This window comes from Heloderma suspectum, chromosome 2 (genome assembly GCF_057233095.1).
Source record: "Heloderma suspectum isolate Gila_16-S chromosome 2, 16-S_ref, whole genome shotgun sequence".
NCBI lineage: Eukaryota > Metazoa > Chordata > Lepidosauria > Squamata > Helodermatidae > Heloderma > Heloderma suspectum.
In genome coordinates, this window is record NC_139459.1 from 361,171,783 (window position 1) to 361,193,743 (window position 21,961).

Consider the following 21,961-nt stretch of genomic DNA (forward strand, 5'->3'; position numbering starts at 1 on the left):
TGGGACCAGCTGCTTTTGATTGAGGTGCTCTGTCACTGAACTACATTCCTTCCTCTAAAGAGTAAACAAGTTTCTGGTCCTCATGGTTCTCAATGAAGGACTGATTTAAGTAGGAAGGTGTTCTATGCCATGTCAGGGCTTTGGCACCTTTGGGTCAATCTTGCCTGTAATGACTGGCAGCTGCTCTCTAGGGTTCCAGAGAGGGCTCTTTCTCAGTCCTCCTGGGAGATTCCAGGGACTAAAGCTGCCTTGACCACTGAGCTATGGTCGTGCTCCACAGTAGTTCTGAATCACATGTGTAAAATCTTGCTTCACTAGAAAGAGTTACTGGAGATGTAGTGATGAATCCTGGGTTAACTTTGCTTGTAAAAGAATCGGACAAATTTCTGGAGGACAGGCCTATTGGAAGCTCAGAAATAGAGATTCCACTGTTGGTGGCAGTCTACCGCTGATCATTCAGGAGCTGCTGAGAGGGAGGGAGAAGAAGAAATTATGGCTGCTATGTTCATATCTCTCTTGTGGGGCACCCAGGAAGCATCTAAGTTGACCACAGTTGGAAAACGCATGATGAATTAGAGGGAACCACCTTGGTCTGATACAACAGAGCTCATCTGCTGTTCTTCTTACCATGTCCTTCAACCAATTCATGGAGAAGGCTGGTTGAACTGAGAACACTTTGCTATTGTTAATCCTTATAGAGCTGCACAGTGGGAAGGACCCTGTCAAACTGTTTATATATATTGTTTTTGCGCTTTGGTTTTATGTGGAAGCCACCTTGGAAACATCTGTATCCTGGAAGGTGGAACATCAATAATGAAAATATATAGTAAAAAAAATAAATTACAAATGAGCTGAATTAGATCTCTGATCCAGCAGGGCTTTTCAGGTGTTCCTATGAAATTATTGCATCCAGCAATATTGCATCCAGCAATAATTGGTGTCTCTCTGAGTCAAAAGAACAACTTGAATTTGTCTGTGAATCTTTTGTGTTGATGTCTGTGGTCTAGAAGTTTTGTGTCTGTACAAAAGGGTTAAACCAGATGGACGTTTTAACCCTGCACTTCTCGGCCGTTCTGTTGGGATCCTCTCCCACCTCCCAATGTCACTCTCATCACTGCAGGATGACTTTAAAGTACTACCCCCAACTCCTGGCCTTGGCGTTCACCATCAAGCAGCTCAACAAGGACCCTGTTCTCCTACCCAACTGTGCTCTTGGCTTCCGCATCTGTGACCACAGCAACATTGCAAGATGGATCTACTTGAACAGTCTGTCTCTCCTCTCCACGCAGGGCCAAATGTTTCCAAATTATAAATGTCACAAGCATGATCAACTGCTCTCTGTTATTGGGGGTCTGGACTCCAAATCCTCAAGGGAGATTGCGTCCTTCATGGGAATCTTCAAGATCCCACAGGTGAGGGGATTCACCTGGGGATAGATGTGGGGGGCCTGCAGGGCTCAGGGACACTAAGGTGGAAAGGCAAATACCTGAAAACATCTGCCTGTGCAGTGTGTGGGTTGCTTTGATTCTGGGTGGCAGGACTGGGGGGCCTTCTTATTCTGGCTAACCTGCCATGCAATAGCTTTGGTGGTGGCAAGGAATCTCAAGTGGCTACTACATGTCTAATCCCAGCCAGCAATCAAGGTTTTGTATTGGGAGACGTAACAAGGAGTTTTGCAACCCCTTAAAGAATCAAAAACGAGCAAGGTGCCATAAGAATCCTTGTTGTTCTTCCTGCAGTTGACTAACGCAGCTTCTCCTCTGGGTATTGGAGGGAGCCCCCTACCCCAGCAAGATAAAATGTGTCAGTATTTCATGTATTGGAGTGGTGGCACTTGGGGAATTTCAAATGAAGTCCTGCTAACTTCATGTCAAGCTTCTTATTTTTTGTGTGTGTCGTGATGTATGTCAGCACAGAATGGAACCGGTGTGACCAAACTGTCCTTTATGGGGAAGAAGCCAGAAAGCCCCCAATATGCTTATAAGAGTCACACTTCTTGAATATACACACAAGGGCCTATTGATTGCAACAGTTAGGAACTGTGTCTGGGTTACCTCCACAGAAGCACTGACATTTGCAGCGAGATCCACACAGGAGGAGGGGGCTAAAAGTTCTCATCAAGCTTCACTCTATATTTCGATATCCATTTTAAAATGGACAGCTTCCCCCTGGATAGCCCTTCATGCATCTGAAGTGGGCTGTAGCAGTCCATGGGAGCTTAAGTCATTAAAAATTGTGTCGGTCTTTAAAGTGCCACAAAATTCTACCTCAACAGACTAACAGCAAATTCCTTCCTTCAGCTCGGATATGGCTTGTTCAAGACAACGGAATTTCCTTCCTTCTACCAGATTGATCCCAGTGAAAACTCCCAGTATGTGGGCTTAGTCCGGCACGGCTGCTCCTGCATTTCCACTGGAACTGGATTGGGCTGGTTGCCTCAACTGATGACAATGGTGAACATTTCATCCAGGCACTGACACCAATGCTCAAGCAGAATGATATCTGTGTTGCCATCACCGAAATGTTCAGCCTAACAAACAGCCTCCTTCTACATCAAGCACTATCTGGCTCTGTTCCTCATTCTTGGTTTGAGCCTCAAGTGATGATTGTCTTCGGGGACCCCAATGTTATAAAGATATTAACAGTGTTCTTGGTTATTCATGAACGAAAGACCAAGATCTCATTTAGGAAGGTTTGGATTGTGACATCCCACTGGGAAAGTTCTTCGACAGGACCAAAATTAGAACTGGCCAAACTCTTCCATGGTGCTTTTCACTTCAGAGTCCACAGGAGGGATGTGCCAGAATTCAAGCATTTTCTCTGGGCTTTAGATTCAAACCAACCACAAGGAGATGTCTTTCTCCGTCAGTGATGGGAAAACATATTTGAATGTCAGTTTCTGAAATCAGGCCAAACATCTCCAAAGGCAGAGACAAGATGTGCAGGGGAGGAGAAGGTACAGGACCTGGAGGCCTACAAGTTGGAAATGACCATGTCCAGTCGCAGCTACAGCATCTTCAATGCAGCCTATTCCATGGCACATGCACTACATTCTGTGTCCTCATCTGGACCGAGACGTGGAATGAAGGGGGAAGGCAAGTGGCTTCCGAATATCCAGCCGTGGCAGTAATATCCTCCTTCAAATTTGGCAATTTTTTAGAAGGTGCCTTGGTGGTTTCTCAGTGGTCTGAACCTGGAAGCAAAGGGCGAGCCTGGGAGAAAGGCTATTAGTGCACTCTAAGGCTCCAAAGAAAGACATTTCCCATGGATATTCTTTCATGGCTATCATTTCCCCTGAAGAGCCTTAAGAAGGGAGTGAAGAGCAGCAGAGACTCACACTGTTTCTGTAACATTTATGTATTGACTAATGTGGCTATCGAGGAGCAAGAAATCAAGCAAGTCCTCACCCCAAAGCCATAGTGCTAATCTAGCAAGCATTGCTGGTCCCCCCACCTCAATCTGCAGAAGCGACAGCAGGCAACCCTCCCCCCACCCCCTGCGAGGCAGCTGCAGAACCCAAGGAGTTGCTTCCTTTGATGGTTCGACCCTGAGGCCTCTGCCACCCATTCAAAGGCATGAGGGCGGCTTGTAGCAAGCAGATGCCAAAGGAAAAAGCCCAACCACTGGGCAAGCAGATTTGAGCAGTTAGTGCCCAATGAACATGTCTTGATGCATCTTAAGTGCACACTAAACAATGGAGTACAGAAAATAAGTCTCATAACGTGATGGCAGTTACAGTATTGTCAGGTTTCAAGCCCTTCCGACCTGTGCATAGTCAGACAAAGAAGTCAGTCTCCAAGTAAACAGGTTTTACTGAGCAAAGCTATCATTCTCTCAGCGAGTCAGGTGACAGACCTGGTCATCTTCTGACAGCCCAATGCTAATGTCCCTGATCAAGCTGACACAACCCGAAACAGCTTATCTGAAGTTCACTCTGAGGGATGCACACCAGCAGAGGAGAAAGTTGCAGTTCTGACTCTGCTCTACAGCATGAATCCGGAAAGGCTTCCTCAGTCCCGCCTTCAGGGAGGATCCTGCCCTAGAGACCTACCGTGGTGGGCCAGCTTGGTGGAATGCCTGACCTCCTTGTGCTGCTCCTCCCTCTTGACTGTACGTTTCATCCATGCATCTGTCACACTCACCTCCTCCCCCTCTGTGAATTGCTGGGTTCTCACAGAAGGAAAAGTTATGGTGGGTTTCGATCCCACTGATTAGCCTGCCCTTGGGAAGGTCCTTCCCTGTCTCTGTGAGCTCCCTGAGGCTTGGGTTCCTCTTCTATGGTCTCTGCAGGGAGACTGCAGAGCCCAATTCTGACAGGTATGTTGGAAGACACCAGAATGCACTCACAAATACCCTGATTTCTAATTCTCTCTTCCATTTCAGATTCTTGCCTCTTTGAGGAAAGTCTGGTTTAACAACAGCCTTGGAGAGGAAGTCTCTTTTTATAAAAAGGGAGAGAGATACGATATTGAGAACTGGATTTTCTTCCCAAATACATCCTTTGCTCCCAGGAAAGTTGGACAGGTGGATCCAGAAGCTCCCCCAGGCCAAGATTTCACCATTCACTCTGATGGGATTGTGTGGGCATCGGAGGTGAGTTCGAAGTCAATGTCACGGGAGAAGGAAAGAATATCGTAGTTCTGTCACTTGAGAAAAGAAGTTGCCTTTCTAGATGAGACCAAAGGCCTATTGAGTCCAGTGATAAAGAACAATCTTTGCATGCAAAACCCTCATGTTCAGCCAATGGCATCGGCATACAAGACTGGAAAAAGGCTCTCCTTCCATGCCCAGACAGCCACTGCCAGTCAGTGCAGACTATACAGGGTTAGTTGGATCAAGGGCCTGACTTGGTAGAAGGGAGTTTCCAATGATCCTGCTTCTGTCTTAGAATATTTTTTATATCACCATCTATTATGATTGTTCTAAAGAACCTGCAGGTAGGGATGGATGGACACATCTCTGTCCAGGGAGCGAGGGAGCTTGACAAGCTGCCCCCTCCACTCGCGCAGCCAGGATCCACTCGGTGGGCCTCCCTGTTTCCCCGATGAGCGGCATGAGCCATGCCTCCATTCCACTAATGCTAAGTACTCCAGCAGTCAAGTCTTTGTGCTTTATGCACACAAGGGCGGAGTCCTTGACTGCTGGAGTCCTCAGCACGGCTCACCCCCCCCGCCACCAAGCACTCTAGCCCTGTCCTCCTCTTGAGGAGGACAGGGCTAGAGCACTGGAGTGCTGCCGAGGCCCTTCCTGCCACACCAGTTGTAAAGGGCTTCCTTGACATCCAGCGGAGGAGGGACGAGTCCTCAGCAGGGCTCCCAGGTACTCGCTGAGCTCTGGGGTGTGCAGTGGCCAGGTCCAGAAAAGATCGACCTTCCTAAATTGGTGGTCCTATCCATCGTGTGGTGGGAAACTTGGCTGAGTAACTGCAAATCCTTTTTAGTGCGATGCCTATCACATGTAAAACCTCAACACTTTCTCTCTTCCTTTTAAGAAGACACCCCTTGCCAGGTGTGTAGAGCAGTGCTTTCCAGGGCACTGGAGAAGAGTTCCAGAGGGGAAGCCTGTTTGCTGCTATAGATGTGATCGTTGTCCGGAAGGGACAATTTCTAACTGGCCAGGTACCACAAACTTTGAAAGCTATGTAAAAGTGCAGTATATACTGGGGCAAGAGTCGAGTGAGGACATAGGAAAACCAGAGACAAGAAAAAGAGTGAGCCATTTCCCTAGGAATATTTTCTCGATAAATCCTATTGTGATTGCCTAACTCGGTGGTTTAGTGGTTTGCAAAGTCTTCACAATTTCTTGACAAAACCTTCTATTTAAATAATAAAACAATGACTCTCATTACATTATTAACAGTCGCAATTACAGAATCTGTTGGGGTTTCTTAGATACTCACATTGGCCAATCTCTCCATACTGTATTTTTTAACACTGTACCTCCATTTTGAAATGTTTTGGGATCAGAGCTGAAGCTGTTTGGGCAGAACATCGATCAGGGCAGTGGTTGGTCATCTTTGGAACACCTGGAGCATGTTATTATCCCAATCTCAAACACGTTGCCCTTTCTATCGATAGCGATTACTTCAAGGTGTTTGCCAGCCTTTGCATCAACAGATCTCCTAAGGGGACAGTCCATCAGCTGAAGAAAATTACAGATCATCATTTCTTTATTTCTTTACCATTCTGGAGGCACTGCAGGTGTGCGATGGTGGTTCACTTCATACAGTCCACAGATTTTCACTTCTGGTTACAGCTTTGCGGGGTTTCTTCTTTACAGAATATTAAACATCAGTCTGGTACCTGAGGCCATGATATGGAGGAGAAAAAAGGCGTTTCGTACCTTTTCTGTTGCTTATCATATGAAATATGATGCTGATGTTTAAAGATAAAATAATGAAAGGGAGGTTGTACCTTAGGTGTAAAGAAGGCTATGGAATTGATATTTCCATCTCCTTCTTTGTGGGTTGAACTGCCCCATATAAAGAACATGTACGTTTGTCACTTTTGAGATGCTTCCATTCCTTTTGCTCATTCCAGATGCAGATCGCTGTACCCCATGCCCAGAAGATCGACACCCAAACAGGAACCAAGACCAGTGCATCTCCAAGAAGATCCATTTCCTTTCCTATCAAGAGACACTGGGGCTGGTTTTAACTTCTCTTGCCCTTGCCCTGTCTCTGCTCACAACTGTAGTGCTGGCAATCTTCATTAAATCCCGTGACACACCAATAGTCAAAGCCAACAATCGAAACCTCACCTGTGTACTCCTCATCGCCCTCCTGTTCTGCTTCTTCTGCTCTTTCCTGTTCATTGGCCGACAAACAACGGTCGCCTGTCTTCTCCGACAAACTGCTTTCAGCCTCACCTTCTCTGTTGCTGTTTCTTCCGTGTTGGCAAAAACTGTGACGGTGGTTCTGGCCTTCATGGCCACCAAGCCAGGAAACATGGCAAGAAAACTCTTGGGGAGACAACTGACAAACTCCATTGTCCTGGCCTGTCCCCTCATCCAGGCTGTGATCTGTGCTGTCTGGCTGGTGACCTCTCTGCCATTCCCAAACTTGGACTTCCATGCCTTGGCTGGAGAGGTCATAGTGGAATGTAATGAAGGCTCAGTCACCATGTTTTACGCTGTCCTGGCTTACATGGGCTTCCTGGCTCTCATCAGCTTCACAGTGGCTTTCCTAGCCAGGAAATTGCCTGACAGCTTTAACGAAGCCAAGTTTATCACCTTCAGCATGCTGGTGTTTGGCAGTGTGTGGATCTCCTTTGTTCCAACCTACCTGAGCACCAAGGGGAAGACCATGGTGGCTGTGGAGGTCTTCTCCATCCTGGCCTCTGGGGCCGGTCTCCTGGGTTGCATATTTCTCCCCAAATGCTACATTATTGTGCTGAGGCCCCATCTCAACACCAGGGATCATCTTATACGGAAAAATAATTAAAGAAACTATCACTTTCGGATCATGCCCAGCTAGTCTAATTCCCTGTCAAATATATCTACAGTGGCAAGAAAAAGTTTGTGAACCTTAACAATAATTATGGAAATCCCATAGTTTTACAACAATAGCCTTCATCAATCAAAGCCAGTCCTTTTCTAAATGTCCAATAGAGTTTATATTTCCCAATTGCATGTCTTGTGAAATAAAATAATATATAAATAAGGCATATAATGAGTACTTAAGAGTCAGGAGATGTGCAAAAGTAATTGAACTCCGGGTTGCATCAGCACAATTAAAGGGATTAATTAGAATCATGTGTTTAAGTAATTAGGCAGCCCTTCAGGGGTGAGTTTGGGACGCCCTACCCTATATTCGAACTGTGGTGCTGGAGAAGACTCTTACAAGTGCCCTGGACTGCAAGGAGGTCAAATCAGTCCATCCTAAAGGAAATCAACCCTGAGTGCTTATTGGAAGGACAGATACTGAAGCTGAAGCTCCAATATTCTGGCTACCTAATGCGAAGAGAAAACTCTCTGGAAAAGACCCTGATGCTGGGAAAGACTGAAGGCAAAAGGAGAAGGGGATGGCAGAGGATGAGATGGCTAGATAGCATCACTGATGCAATGAATATGAACTTGAGCACACTTCAGGAGAGAGCGGAGGACAGGAAGGCCTGGCGTGCTATGGTCCATGGGGTCACGAAGAGTCGGACACGACTGAACGACTGAACGACTGAACAACAACAACAACAACCCTATATGAGGATCAGAAACTTTGGGAGTTTGGTATTGACCATACGGTTGTGTGTAAACGTGTCATGCCACGATCAAAAGACATCTCTGAGGACCTCAGAAAAGTAGGTATTGTTGCTCAACAGTCCAAACAGGGTTGCAAAACCATCTGTAAGGATATGGGGCTCCACCAATCCCCTGTCAGATCGATCGACCAGAAATGGAGAAGGTTCAAGGCCACAGTCACGCTACCCAGGAGCATTTGTGCTACCAAACTGTCAAAGAACAAACTGGCGCATCATCCAAGAAGTCAAAAACAACCCCAGAGTAACATCCCAGGATCTGCAGGCCACTCTCACCTTGGCTAATGTTCATGACTCAGTGATCAGAAAAAGACTGAACAAGAATAGTATTCATGGGAGAATAGCCAGGAGGAAACCACTGCTCTCTAAAAAGAACATCGCTGCCCATCTGAAGTTCGCTAAAGATCATATAGATGATCCCCAAGACTTCTGGAACAATGTTCTCTGAACAGATGAGTCAAAGGCAGAACTTTATGGCCTCAGTGAGAAACTTTATGTTTGGCAAAAAACAAACACTGAATTTAAACAGAAGAGCTTCATCCCAACTGTCAAGCAAGGAGGTGGGAATGCGATGGTTTGGGCCTGCTTTGCTGCCTCAGGAGCTGGACGGCTTGCCATCATTGACACAAGCATGAAGTCTGCAGTGTTTCAGAAGGTTGCAGAGGAGAATGTGAGGCCATCCATCCATGAGCTGAAGCGGAATCAAAAGTGGGTCATGCAACAAGGCGATGATCCTAAAATACAAGCAGTTCTACAAAAGAATGGCTGCGGAAGAAGAAATTCCATGTTTTGGAATGGCCTAGTCAAACTCTGGACCAAAACCCCATCAAAATGTTGTGGCAGGAGGACCTAAGGTAAGCTGTTCATGCAAGGAAGGCCTCAAATGTCACTGAGTTGAAGCACTTCTGTAAGGAGGAATGGGCCAGAATTCCTCAAAACCGATGTGAGAGCCTGACCAACAGTTACAGGAAACAGTTACTTGAAGTAGGGATGTACGAAATACTTACCTCCAGGTCCTGGGGGAGGGTCCGCAGGGGGGGAGGTGATCCATCCCTCCCCCCGGAATCCTACCTGGCTGGCTCCGCTCCACAGCAGTTCTGTGGAGCTGCCAGCTGGCTCCGCAGCGTCAGCGATACGGCCTCCATTGCCATATCGCTGGCTGAGGGGAACTCTCTCCAGACGCAAATGGCATCCAGTATGCCATTTGCAGCTGCAAAGGTCTTAGATTAAGGTAAATGCAGCCATAAATGGCTGCATTTAACTTAAACCTATACCTTTACGTTCCCAAATGGCGTAGTGGACACCGTTTGCATCTGCAGCCAAGCCGCCCAGCCAGCGATACAGCAATGGCAGCCACATCGCTGGTGCTCTGGAGGCAGCCAGCGGGAGGATCCGGCCAGCAAGGATTCCTCTAGGAAGCAGAGGTAGTCTTCTGAACCTCCATGGACTCCGGGGGGGGGGATTCTTTTGAATCGGCCTCACAGGGGTCCATGGAGGATTTCTCCCCCATCCCTAATTTCAAGTCATTGCTTGTCAGGAGCTCCCTAGCTACCTCCTGCAGTCCCCTCCAATCGCCAACTCAGGACACAGACGATGAGGATTCTTTCCAAGGCTTTATTACTTTTTTCCTTTATGACTCTTTCAGATACTGATCACTAGTGACTAAGCAAGGAACAGCACTGGGGAAACAGAGCAAAGTAACCTAAGCTCCAGGTAAGGCAGTTGGTCCCCGTTTGAAGGGGAACCACAGGAAGACCCTGAACTTATGGGCTATGGAGAGATCCTCCCTCTTTCCCTTGGGTCCTCAGGACACGACCGTTGTTTTAGCGCCAAACGAGTGGAGCTCCTCCTTTCGGCGTGCTCCATCTGTCATCGCTCCCTGCGTCTGCGCCGAGCGTCCAGCAAGCCCCCCTCCAGCGCTCTCTCACTGCCAAGGTCACTATCTATACCAGGAATGCTGACAGGAGGAATCTCTGCCAGCTGCTGTGCCTGTGAGAGATGAGTGGGCTCCTCTCCCACGGATTTCTGTTCCTCCTCAGAATCAGAACTGCTCTGGGGCTCTATGGGCTGTTTCCACCCTGACATTGCTGCTCAAGGAGTGCCACTAGGTATTGAATCTAAAGGTTCACATTCTTTTCCCACATAGATACTGACTGCTGAAGCAGTTTTGGATCAGCATCATGTTAGTGTGTCATTTGTTTAATCAGGTTATCTGTTCTTCTTTATCTAGGACTATGGGGTTAGATTAAGATGTAATCACATTTCAGGTTGGAAATATGTGACCATCCTAAGGGGTTCACAAATGTTTTCTCACCACTGTATTTGGGAAGGCTAATAAAATCGGTCAAAAATTAATGCGTTGAGTGTTTGGTTAAACAACGGGGTGCTTTAGACACTGGGGTCATTGTCCACTTCTGAGGCATTTGTTCTTTCTCAGTCAACTTGAAGTGGACTTAACATGGTTTTGTGTATGGCAGTATATTCCTCATAAACAGCCTTCAATTGTAGAATCCTTTTATAATCATGTGAATGCACTGTCAGGAATTGGTGTGATAAATATAACCCGTGGCACCTGCAATGGAGTATTGCAGTATATCCTCTGCCCCAAGGGTTAGGGACCCCTGCCAGCCTCTCATGCTCTCTTCTGGGATATCATAGTTTATATGGAGTTCAATTCTACTGCAAGGAGAGCATTCCACCTTCCTCATGACACGGTCGTTTTCTCTTCTTCTCTTCCAACTGGCATAATGTAGGGTGGCTATTGAACGTTCTCACTGGGTTGTTTTGGGGGGGCTAGATTTCCTTTGGGGGGTGGGTGTTCTTCAGCAAATGTTCCCCAGAGCATGCTGATACCTCACTTGTGTTTCTTAGTAGCCCCATTTTGGCTCAATTTCTATCAGCAGTCACCACCTGTTATTGAAGGGAATATTATGTTGAATTATGGAAAATGCTGGTTATCCCCGTATGTGCACAGTGGCAATGTGAAATATGTCAATATTCTTTCGTGACAAAACTGGAAAATTAGGTCTTGCTATGGCACCTAGGTCTCTGTGATTGGTTATCCTGTTCCACCACATACTCATGGCCTCTTTCCTCTCCTTCTACATTTGGGCAATTGAAAATATTTTTTTTTTTATTTCCATCCCCTAGGGATGATTTAACCAGAACCAGATGCTTCCCAGCTCCTATTGGCTTCCCCAGAGTTTAGTTTAAAAGCTGCTCTGCCACATTTTTTATGTTTAGTGCTAGAGTTTTCGTAATCAAAGCTCCCTAGTCCATGCCCCAATCCTTCCAATGTGTGGCAGGTTTGTTCCCCCGAAACAGCTCCGTGCAGTGTATCTTTTTCATAGGACTTTTGCCCAGAATCAAAGAGGGAGGGAAGGGGAAGCCCATCTCATACCATCCACCCCAAATGAGGACTCCCCTTCCGTATGAAGCCCCCACCTCTCTTTCTGAAACGTTGCAGCTTTCTTGTGCAGGGGCACCTCTATGCTGCCTGCCATTTTCAGAAGAATGGTCCACATGTCCTGTTCTTCAGTATGCTCAACATGTTAAGTCTGCTGTTGCACAAAATAACTCGTCACCTCTTTACTTATCTGCAGAAGGGAAAGCTATCCCTGCACATTTCATCCCATTCTGCCAAGAAGTAAAAATGTTATTGGTAATTTCTTTAACTACCCCGCCCCCCCATGCAATGGGATGTAACTCAAACAGAGCTGTGCCTATGTTTCTGAAATCTGGCATGCACAGTCCTCTCCTAAGGGGCTACTAAGCCTGCACATTTCATCCATAGCTCAGAAATGCTGTGTGTGTGTGTGTGTGGGGGGGAGTTGTAGCCATTGTTTTATTGCCCAGAGGCCTACTCGATTTTGACAGTGCAGCCATGAAAAATCATTCCATTTCTTGCCCATTTGCACCTCTATAGCTGAACTGAGTCAGGTCTGAATCTTGCCCTGAGTTTGCTCTTTTTGACCTTTCCTTGGCATGGTACCACGGGGAGTTTGGCGCGGGGGGTCAGGGGACAAAGACCACTGTGGAGACCCTGTGGGCTGTTCCTCAGCCAGGCCGGTCTCTCAGTAATATCGGGGAGGGGAACGGCTCCCTCGTTCCAGCAGGTCCAGCTGCCTTGGAGGCAAGGCATTGTTCCATCAAGGCGTTTGCAACGGGGATCGTCTCTGTCTGGTGGTGATTCCCCCTCCACCTCAGTCCGACTGACATTGCGTGAGTTGATCCAGGCTGCTGCAGCTTCCCCCTCCTGGTTATTTTATCTCCTGACTTGTATTGCACCGTTTATTGTGCTCGACACCTGAGGGGAGAAGTTAGCAGGAGGAAGAAACCCGACTGCGAGATGCTTTCAGTCTGAGTTAGGCTAACAGTAGTACTCTCAAGGCAGAAACTTGATGCCAGACAGACAGGGAGGTGGGTGGACTTGGGAAGGCGGTAACAGAAAACAGTGCAAAAGGGATGTTGGTCTTGGTTAAGCTTGGTTTAGACTCTGAAAAGACGTTTGTGTCTTCTTGCAGTAACAAAAGGGAAAAGATAGACTAGTCCTCCTAGTGGAAGCAGAACAGCAATGGAAAGTTGCTGTGGAGAAACTCAAAGTTCACTTGTCCTCAAGGAAGAATAAGGGTCCCTCTTAATGCTCTCTATGTTGTCAACCTGGATTTGTGTGCACTGCTGGAATACAGAATGATGATACGACTCCCTAGCGCTCTCTTCTCTCTTTGGTCACCACCTGCACCTAGAAGACAGCCTCTAAAGGTGACCCCAATTCACGGGCAAGTTGGTATGGGAACAGATGTCCTTCAGACACCTGTGTCCTAAGCCATATTGGTCTTTAGAGATTCCTGTTTCCTGGATATCATGTGGAGGTGTGCTAAGTGGGGCCTATGTGGGGCTGCATCCTCTGAAAGAGTTCGTTGTGCAACAGGTATGCACCCAGGATTCTGAAGATGGCCAAAGTGATTCTGAAGATGGCCATGGTGACCTCCACGGGTCCATAACTGGGATCCTTTGGATTACCAGATAACCCAGATTAAGATTTTAAACTGTAACATCTATGGGCTGCTGCAGCCAGAGTTAACTCCCACACGCTAAAATGAACAGCAAAGAACCAGCCAGTCCGCAAAGACAATACATGCAGTGCAAACCTGAGTTCCACCACCTGGGCAACTGAATTGAGCACCACCATCACGCTTTCCTCCCTCCCTCCCTCCCTCCCTCCCTCCCAATCCCTTTCCTTGTGTCTCCTGTCTTTTTATATTGTGAGCCTGAGGGCAGGGACTATCAGATTGCTGATTTTTGTAAGCCACTCTGGGAGTCTTTGGACTGAAGCATGGGATATAAATGCTATGAATGAATGAATGAATGAATGAATAGGGATGGCGGAGAATTTCTCCCTGAATCTTCGGGAGGCCGAGCGCCGACGCATTCAGCCCCCCAAAGTTGGTTGGGAAATTCTCCGCCGGCCCCCGCCCCCCCCGGGATGGGACTTACCTTTGGCGAATGTCCCTCTCGGCCGCGGGTCCCGGTGGCGGTTCGGCAGCGTTTCGTTGTGGGCGGGGGCGGCGGCCGGTCTCCTGACCAGCTGCCGCCGCCATTGCAAAAAAAAAACACTAAAGTAAAAAAACAACAACACATCCATGATAGGCTTAGGGGTGGACGAAAGTCCCTTACCTGTCCTCGAAGGATGTTCGCGGTGGGGGGGAGGCGCTTCGCTGCTCCCCCTGCGAAGTTCAGGCCGGGGGGGGGAGGCTTCCCGCCTCGCCCGGCCGAAATTCAGGCTGGGGAGGAGGCTTCCCGCCTCGCCCGGCCGCGAACGCAAAAGTTAAAAAAAAAAAAAAGCCCCCTGATAGGCTACGTGACGATTCACGTAGCCTATCACGGCTAGATCTGCAAAGTCAGCCATGATAGGCTACGTCAATCGTCACGTAGCCTATCACGGCTGACTTTAAAAAAAAAAAAAAGCGCGTATGCTAATGGCGGCCCCCATAGGGAGCCTCCATTCCCGTTCCTTATTTAGTCACTGTAGTCTACGTAAATGTTTACGTAGACTACGGCGAAAATAAGGGCAACGCAAATAGCGTTGCCCTTATTTTCGCCGTAGTCTACGTAAACATTTACGTAGACTACAGCGACCAAATAAGGAACGGGAATGGCGGCTCCCTATGGGGGCCGCCATTATCCGTACACACTTTTTTTTTTTTTTTTTAAGTCACCCGTGATAGGCTACGTGACGATTGACGTAGCCTATCACGGCTGACTTTGCAAATCTAGCCGTAATAGACAACGTTAATCGTCACGTAGCCTATCAGGGGGCGTTTTTTTTTTCTCTTTTATTGCAATGGCGGCGGCGGCAGCCGGTCGAAAGACCGGCTGCCACTCCCGCCCCGCTCAAACACCTGCCGAACCGCCGGCCGGACCCACCGCCGGGAGGGACATTCGGCGAAAGTAAGTCCCGTCCCGGGGGGGGTGCGGGGTGCGGGGGGATTTCTCCCCAAAACTTGTTCGGGGGGCCGAACACGTTGGCGCTCGGCCCCCCGAAGTTTCGGGGAGAAATTCTCCGCCAACCCTAGATAGGCTACGTAACGATTTACGTAGCCTATCATAGCTAGATTTCCAAAGTCAGCCGTGATAGGCTACGTAAATCGTCACGTAGGCTATCATGGGTGACTTTGAAAAAAAAAAAAGTGCATATGCAAATGGCGGCACCCATGGGGCACCGCCATTTGCGTTCCTTATTTTGGCACGTCTAGTCTATGTAAAGATTTACGTAGACTACGGCGAAAATAAGGGCACGCTATTTGCGTACGCTCTTTTTTTTTTTTCCAAAGTCACCGGTGATAGGCTACGTGACGATTTACATAGCCTATCACGGCTGACTTTGGAAATCTAGCCGTGATAGGCTACGTAAATTGTCATGTAGCCTATCACGGGGTCTTTTTTTTTTTTTACTTTTTGTTTCGCGGCCGGGGAGACGGGGCGCTTCTCCCCGGCCTGAATTTCGGCCGGGCAAGGCAGGGCACCTCCCCCCCCGGCCTGAACTTCGGGGGGAGAAGCGAAGTGCCTCCCCCCCACCGCGAAGCCAAGCTGCGAAAAGGTAAGTGACTTTCGTACATCCCTATGAATGAATGAATGAATTTTGGGCCATGTGGAATCCCGCAGTTTGAAGAAAACGGAGGGGTGCTTGTGTGCATCACGGCCCAGGCCCAGCCCCAGCAAAGGAGATAACAAGCAACTGTCTTAGTGGTGCCACCAATTTTGTGGTCCTGCCCTTGAGGGCCGATTTAAAAGAATCCCTTTGCAAAACTATGTATACCCGTGTGGAGATCACAGTATTGAAACAGCAGCAAATGTATTCATATTTTGCACTTTTTATAGAGATTTGAGGAAAGAGGTGATCACCCCACTACTGTTAGCTATTCAAGGCTGGCAGGGGCATTGCCAGGTTCTTAAAAGATCCAGGACACAGGCCCATAACACAAATTTGCATATACATGTCTGAGGGTAAGGGTACCTCTAATATGGATCTATCTATTGTGTGTGAGTGTGCTTGTGTGTGTATATATGTGTGTCGATATTGCATACATACATACATACATAAGATGTGTGCACTGAAACCCCACCCCACTTCAACTCAGACCCAGATCCAGCATATTGGAAAACATCCCACTTCCGCTTGGGCCAATTTGTAGTCGATGCACTCCAGCTCAGCGCTAAACCTGAGTCAAGGTTTTTTTTTTGGGGGGGGGAAGAGTCTTTCTTAGGGATGGTGGAGAATTCCGCTACGGATTTCAGTGAGGCCGAATGCACTGGCATTTGCCCCCCCCAAATCTGTGGCGGAATGGCCTGCCGCCCCCCTGCAGATCCCCCCCCAGGACAAGACTTACCTGGGGCAGATGTTCCGGCCGGCGGCGGCTCCAGCGGCGACTCCAGCGGCGGCAGCTGGTCTTCCGACCGGCTGCTGCCGCCATTTGCAGTCTCATCTTTTTTTATATATATAGACGTGATAGGCTATGTAAAGACTTATGTAGCCTATCACGTCTGGGTTTAAAAAACACCAACAACAACCGTGTACGCAAATGGCGGCGGCTACAGCGCCCGCCATTTGAGTTCCTTATTTTTGGCCGTCTTAGTCTACGTAAATATTTATGTAGACCATTACGGCGAAAATAAAGGGGAACACAAATAGCATAGTGGGCGCTATTTGCGTTCCTTTTTGATTCGCCATTTTAGCCTACGTAAATATTTACGTAGGCTAAAACAGTGAATCAAAAAGGATTCACTGTTTTAAAAAATATTTACGTAGGCTAAAACAGTGAATCAAAAAGAAACACAAATAGCACCCACTACGCTATTTGCATTCCCCTTTATTTTTGCCGTAATAGTCTACGTAAATATTTACGTAGACTAAGACGGCCAAAAATAAGGAACGCAAATGGCGGCTGCCGTAGCCGCCACCATTTGTGTACGCGTGTTGTTGTTTTTTTAACCCAGATGTGATAGGCTACGTAAGTCTTTACGTAGCCTATCACGGTTGAATACAGGGACGCAAATGGCGGCGGCTACGGCAGCTGCCACTTGCATCCCAGCTACCCAGCGGCTGGATGTCCGGCTGCTGGCAGAGCTGGCTGGCAGTTCCGTGGAATCCCCACGGAGCGGAGCCGGCCGGGCAGGACTCCGGGGGGAGGGACGGAGCACCTCCCCCCCATCGAAGATTCCGGGGGGAAGGATGGAGTGCCTCCCCCCCACCGTGAAGCAGATCCGTGAAACGGTAAGTAACTTTCGTACATCCCTAGTCTTTCTGCTTCCTGCAGAAAACTAGGGAAGTTCCTAGTCTTTCTGCTTACCATTAGGAAAAAACTGTAACTTTTTTCTCTTGGTCAGAACTGGATGATAGTTTCAGGCATAGTAGACCTCTAGAAGGGGATTTCACCTGCCCAGTGTCAGAAAAATCATAGCATGGTTTATATTTGGATTATTTTTAAAGGGAACTGCCAATAACATTTGTATTCCTTGGAAGAATTGGATAAACATTTCAGGATTCATTGCCCCATCAGAGGAGATTGTGTCTGCCAAATTTCAGAATGATAGCCACAGGGTTTTTTCAAAAGAGTAGCCGTGACATTTTGAGGTCTCCAAAAGAGGAGATACTCATCTCCATATTTTCCTTGTGGACCATTGTGAAAATTACAGACAGCCTAGAGGCGTGCCTAAGTAAGAAACCAGCAAGGTTTCAGAAGGCTAAGTGCAGCAGTTCATGTGGAAGGGGAGTTCTCCAGTTTGGGGGAAGGAGTCCCCCAATTTGCTTTCCCTTCCCTTCCCCCTGCCCCCAATTCTTTTTGGGTAAATTTGTATGAAAATGCACAGATCATTAGAGGTGTCCCCCAGTCAAGAAACCCACAAAGTCTCTGAAGAATATACATGCCTGCAAATTTAGAATTACTAGAATTTATTTACATTTCACCAAGATTAGCAGCAGGGGAACATGGGTGGGAAGGTACGATTGCACTCATGTCCTGCTTGGGGGTTTCCCATGGGCAGCTGGTTGGCCACTGTGTGAACAGAATGCTGGACTAGATGGACCTCGGTCTGATGCAGCACGGCTCTTCTTATGTTCTTAAATAGAGAGTGTCTCTGGGCATGTGCAGAATGTTTTTTCTTTCACCACTGAGCACTTACATTCTCCCCCTACGAATTCTATTCCCCTCCACGCAACCATCCCTCCACATCCTACCATCCTCCAGGAACTCTTCATCAAAACAGATGTCTTGTTTTGTGCAACTCCTCTCTATGCACAAGCTCTCATGGTATCTCCATAACTTCATTTGTGCCAAAACTTCACCAGGATTCAGCCAATGTGTCTGTTCTCAAAACTAGGGCTAAGTTATGGAGAAACTCTGAGCATGTACTAAGTGCCTTTCCCGCACCAATGACGCTAGAGTTCATGCAAAATGAACAAAACACAAATGACAAAACATGCATAGGCTGAGCTGAAAGAGTAGTCAATTCATTAGACAGAATTGAGTAGGCACTGCATTAAGCCTGCAGTACCACGCTTACAACTAGGAGTGCACGAAAGCCACTTACCTGGTCTCGCAGCTTGCTTCGCAGTGGGGGGGAGGCGCTTCGCTGCTCCCCCCGAAGTTCAGGCCGGGGGGGGGAGGCTTCCCGCCTCGCCCGGCCGAAATTCAGGCCGGGGGGGAGGCTTCCCGCCTCGCCCGGCCAAAATTCAGGCTGGGGAGGAGGCGCCTCGCCTCGCCCGGCCGCGAAATAAAAAGTTTAAAAAAAAAACGCCCCCGTGATAGGCTACGTGACGATTAACGTAGCCTATCACGGCTAGATCTGCAAAGTCAGCCGTGATAGGCTACGTTAATTGTCATGTAGCCTATCACGGGTGACTTTAAAAAAAAAAAAAGCGCGTAGGCAAATGGCGGCCCCCATAGGGAGCCGCCATTCGCGTTCCTTATTTGGTCGCTGTAGTCTACGTAAAGATATACGTAGACTACGGCGAAAATAAGGGCAACGCAAATAGCGTTGCCCTTATTTTCGCCGTAGTCTACGTAATCTTTACGTAGACTACAGCGACCAAATAAGGAACGGGAATGGAGGCTCCCTATGGGGGCCGCCATTATCCGTACGCGCTTTTTTTTCTTTTTTTTTAAGTCACCCGTGATAGGCTATGTGACGATTTACGTAGCCTATCACGGCTGACTTTGCAAATCTAGCCATGATAGGCTACGTTAATCGTCATGTAGCCTATCACGGGGGCGTTTTTTTTTTTTTTTACTTTTCTTGGAATGGCGGCGGCGGCAGCTGGTTGAAAGACCGGCTGCCGCCTCTGCCCCTGTCCAAGACCTGATGAACTGCCGCCGGGACCCACCGCCGGGAGGGACATTCGGGAAAGGTAAGTCCCGTCCCAGGGGGGGTGCGGGGGGCAGGGGGGTGCGGAGAATTTCTCCCCGAAACTACTTTAGGGGGCCGAACACGTTGGCACTCGGCCCCCCGAAGTTTCGGGGAGAAATTCTCCCCCATCCCTACTCACAACTCAGGACGGATTTCTAACTAAACATGCAGAAGATCAGGCTGCAAACCTCCCTGCAAAAGTAACTTGTGCTGGAATCCTATGCACACTTTCCTGAGGGCAAGCCTCATTAAACATAATGGGACTTCTCAGTAGGCATACATAGGATTGCATAAAGTAGCAATATTTATCTCCCCTCCACTTAAAAAACAAACCAAAAACTCCTAGTTTTATTAAAGCTTTCTGTTCAGAGGAACACAGGAAGCTTCCTTGTGCTGAGCCAGAGCCTGGGTCCATCCAGCCCAGTACTGTTGACACTGACTGGCAGCAGCGGCTCTCCAGGGCTTCAGGCAGGATTCTTCCCTAGCCCTGCCTGGAGCTGCCGGGGATTGAACCCGGGACCTTCTGCATGCCAAGCAGGTGCTCTGCCACTGAGCTGCAGCCCTTCTTCTCACTGGATAATGGCAGCTGACAAACAAAACAGGCCCAGTTTTGTTTCTCTGCAACCATGTGATCCCACTTTTCTCAAAGGCTTGAGCGAGAAGGAGGAAAACCAACCCTCTTGTCTGTTTGTATAAAGTCAAATACAGTTCAGAACGTCTCTTGCCCACAGAAGAGAATTCTCTTTAAGAATTCCCCAAGATATGCTCTGGGTGGAATAAAGAAGAGAAAGGAAGAACAGGGTAGGGGAGGGAAGAAGAGAAGAAGAATGGTGATTGGAAATGCGGGGACGGGGGGTAGAGAGAATTCCCTAAGCCAAGTGGCTCCTTTCAGGGAGGGAATACTTCAGAGGAATTTAGGAGGCTATATGGAGGGTTTGTGAGGATTGCATGCACTTACATTAACTTTAGGAGGTGAGGTGGCTGAGGGGTTTTCTAGTTTTTTATAAACTGTAGAACCTATTTAAAAGCCTCCGCAGTTCCTCAGTCATGACGCTGCATAGCCCTAACCCTCCGCTTGGAATAATTTGAGTCCTACAGCTATTTAGGAGAAATTAAAGTGGAGGGGGTCAATGTATAAATGTATAAATGTATAAATCGTCAATGTATGGCTGTGAGAGCTGGACTATAAGGAAGGCTGAGCGCCGAAGAATTGATGTTTTCGAACTGTGGTGCTGGAGAAGACTCTTATGAGTCCCCTGGACTGCAAGGAGGTCAAATCAGTCAATCCTAAAGGAAATCAACCCTGAGTGCTCATTGGAAGGACAGATACTGAAGCTGAAGCTGAAATATTTTGGCCACCTAATGTGAAGAGAAAACTCTCTGGAAAAGACCCTGATGCTGGGAAAGACTGAAGGCAAAAGGAGAAGGGGACAGCAGAGGATGAGATGGCTAGATAGCATCACCGATGCAATGAATATGAACCTGAGCACACTCCGGGAGAGTGCGCAGGACAGGAGGGCCTGGCGTGCTATGGTCCATGGGGTCACGAAGAGTCGGACACGACTGAACGACTGAACAACAACAACAAAAAGTGGAGGGGGAGAAAGAAGTTTGCGGAGGCTGATTGGATCCTTTGCTGTACTGAAGCTACTAAACTTCTGCAGAAGCCAAAGGTTCCACTTTGGGGCAGTAATATCAGACGGTATGTGAAATACCACTATTTCACATGCAGTTCTTCCTGCCCTTCCCTCTCAGTCATCAAAATTCATGGCAAGCAAGCTCCCAACAGTGGGCATGTAAGAGCAGAAAAGTAGGTGGACAGAGAAAAAGCAATGAGCAGTCTGTGCAAGGAAAGGTGACCATCTCCCTTCTGGTTCCAAAGGCTGGTGCATTCACACTGGAGTCCCTGTTGGTCTACCAAGAGCGCGAGCCCTAAGGCCTCCGAGTGACAGCAAGGCTACCGAGCTCAGAGGGGAGAGGCAGGCTTGTATTAAGTAGGGCTGTGCATTGCTTCGGATCTGGATCTGAATTCTGAACCGAAGCAGGGTGATGTGGACCAAACTGGTCCTGATCCAAAGCACATCAGTCCACATCAGTCTGAAGCGGGTCAGATTGGTCCAAATCGCTTCAGGTTGCTTCAGGTGATTCTTAAGCCCAGACAGCCTGTCTGGGAAATGTGACCTTTTCCTTATGGTTAGGGAGGGGGAGAGGAGGAGTTGGGAGGGGGGAACTGAGCCTTGGAAAGCGCCATCTAGCTGCCAGTAGGGCCAGACGTTTAACCCCGCAGTCTCCAGTCACAGTGGGGTGACGGCGAGTGGGGTGCAATCACTCCTCTATAAGGAAATGCTTCAGTGTTTGGGCTATTTAATGTTGAAGAAAGGCAAATAAAGGGGAGGTTTATACAATTATATGGAGCAGTGAAAGTGGAGCAGTGCAATAAATTAGCTGAGTTCAGTGTAGGGATGGTGGAGAATTCCGCCACGGACTCCAATGAGAATCCAGCCCCCCGGAGTTCGTGGCGGAACGGACTGCTCCCCTCTGCCACCCCACGAAGCCCAGTCGGGAGTGACCCTACCTGGCGCCGTCCGTCCACTGCCGTCCATCCCATCCATCCCGTACGTTGCCGCCTGTCTGCGGACGCAAATGGCATCAGGCGTAGCAGACGCCATTTGCTCCCCTGCCTTTGGCTGTGATAGGCAATGTAAATCTTTACGTAGCCTATCACAGCAAAGAGCAGGGATGCAAATAGCATTCGCTACGCCATTTGCGTCCCTGCTCTTTGCTGTGATAGGCTACATAAAGAT

The 21,961-nt window shown here is 48.2% G+C and overlaps 1 non-coding gene across 1 annotated transcript; it reads right to left on the reverse strand.

Annotated features, from left to right (window-relative positions):
* Positions 1-19,649: 19,649 nt before the first annotated feature.
* On the reverse strand, positions 19,650-19,721 carry TRNAA-GGC (transfer RNA alanine (anticodon GGC)). The gene has a single exon. It is a non-coding gene; the product is annotated as a tRNA-Ala (tRNA).
* Positions 19,722-21,961: the final 2,240 nt, after the last annotated feature.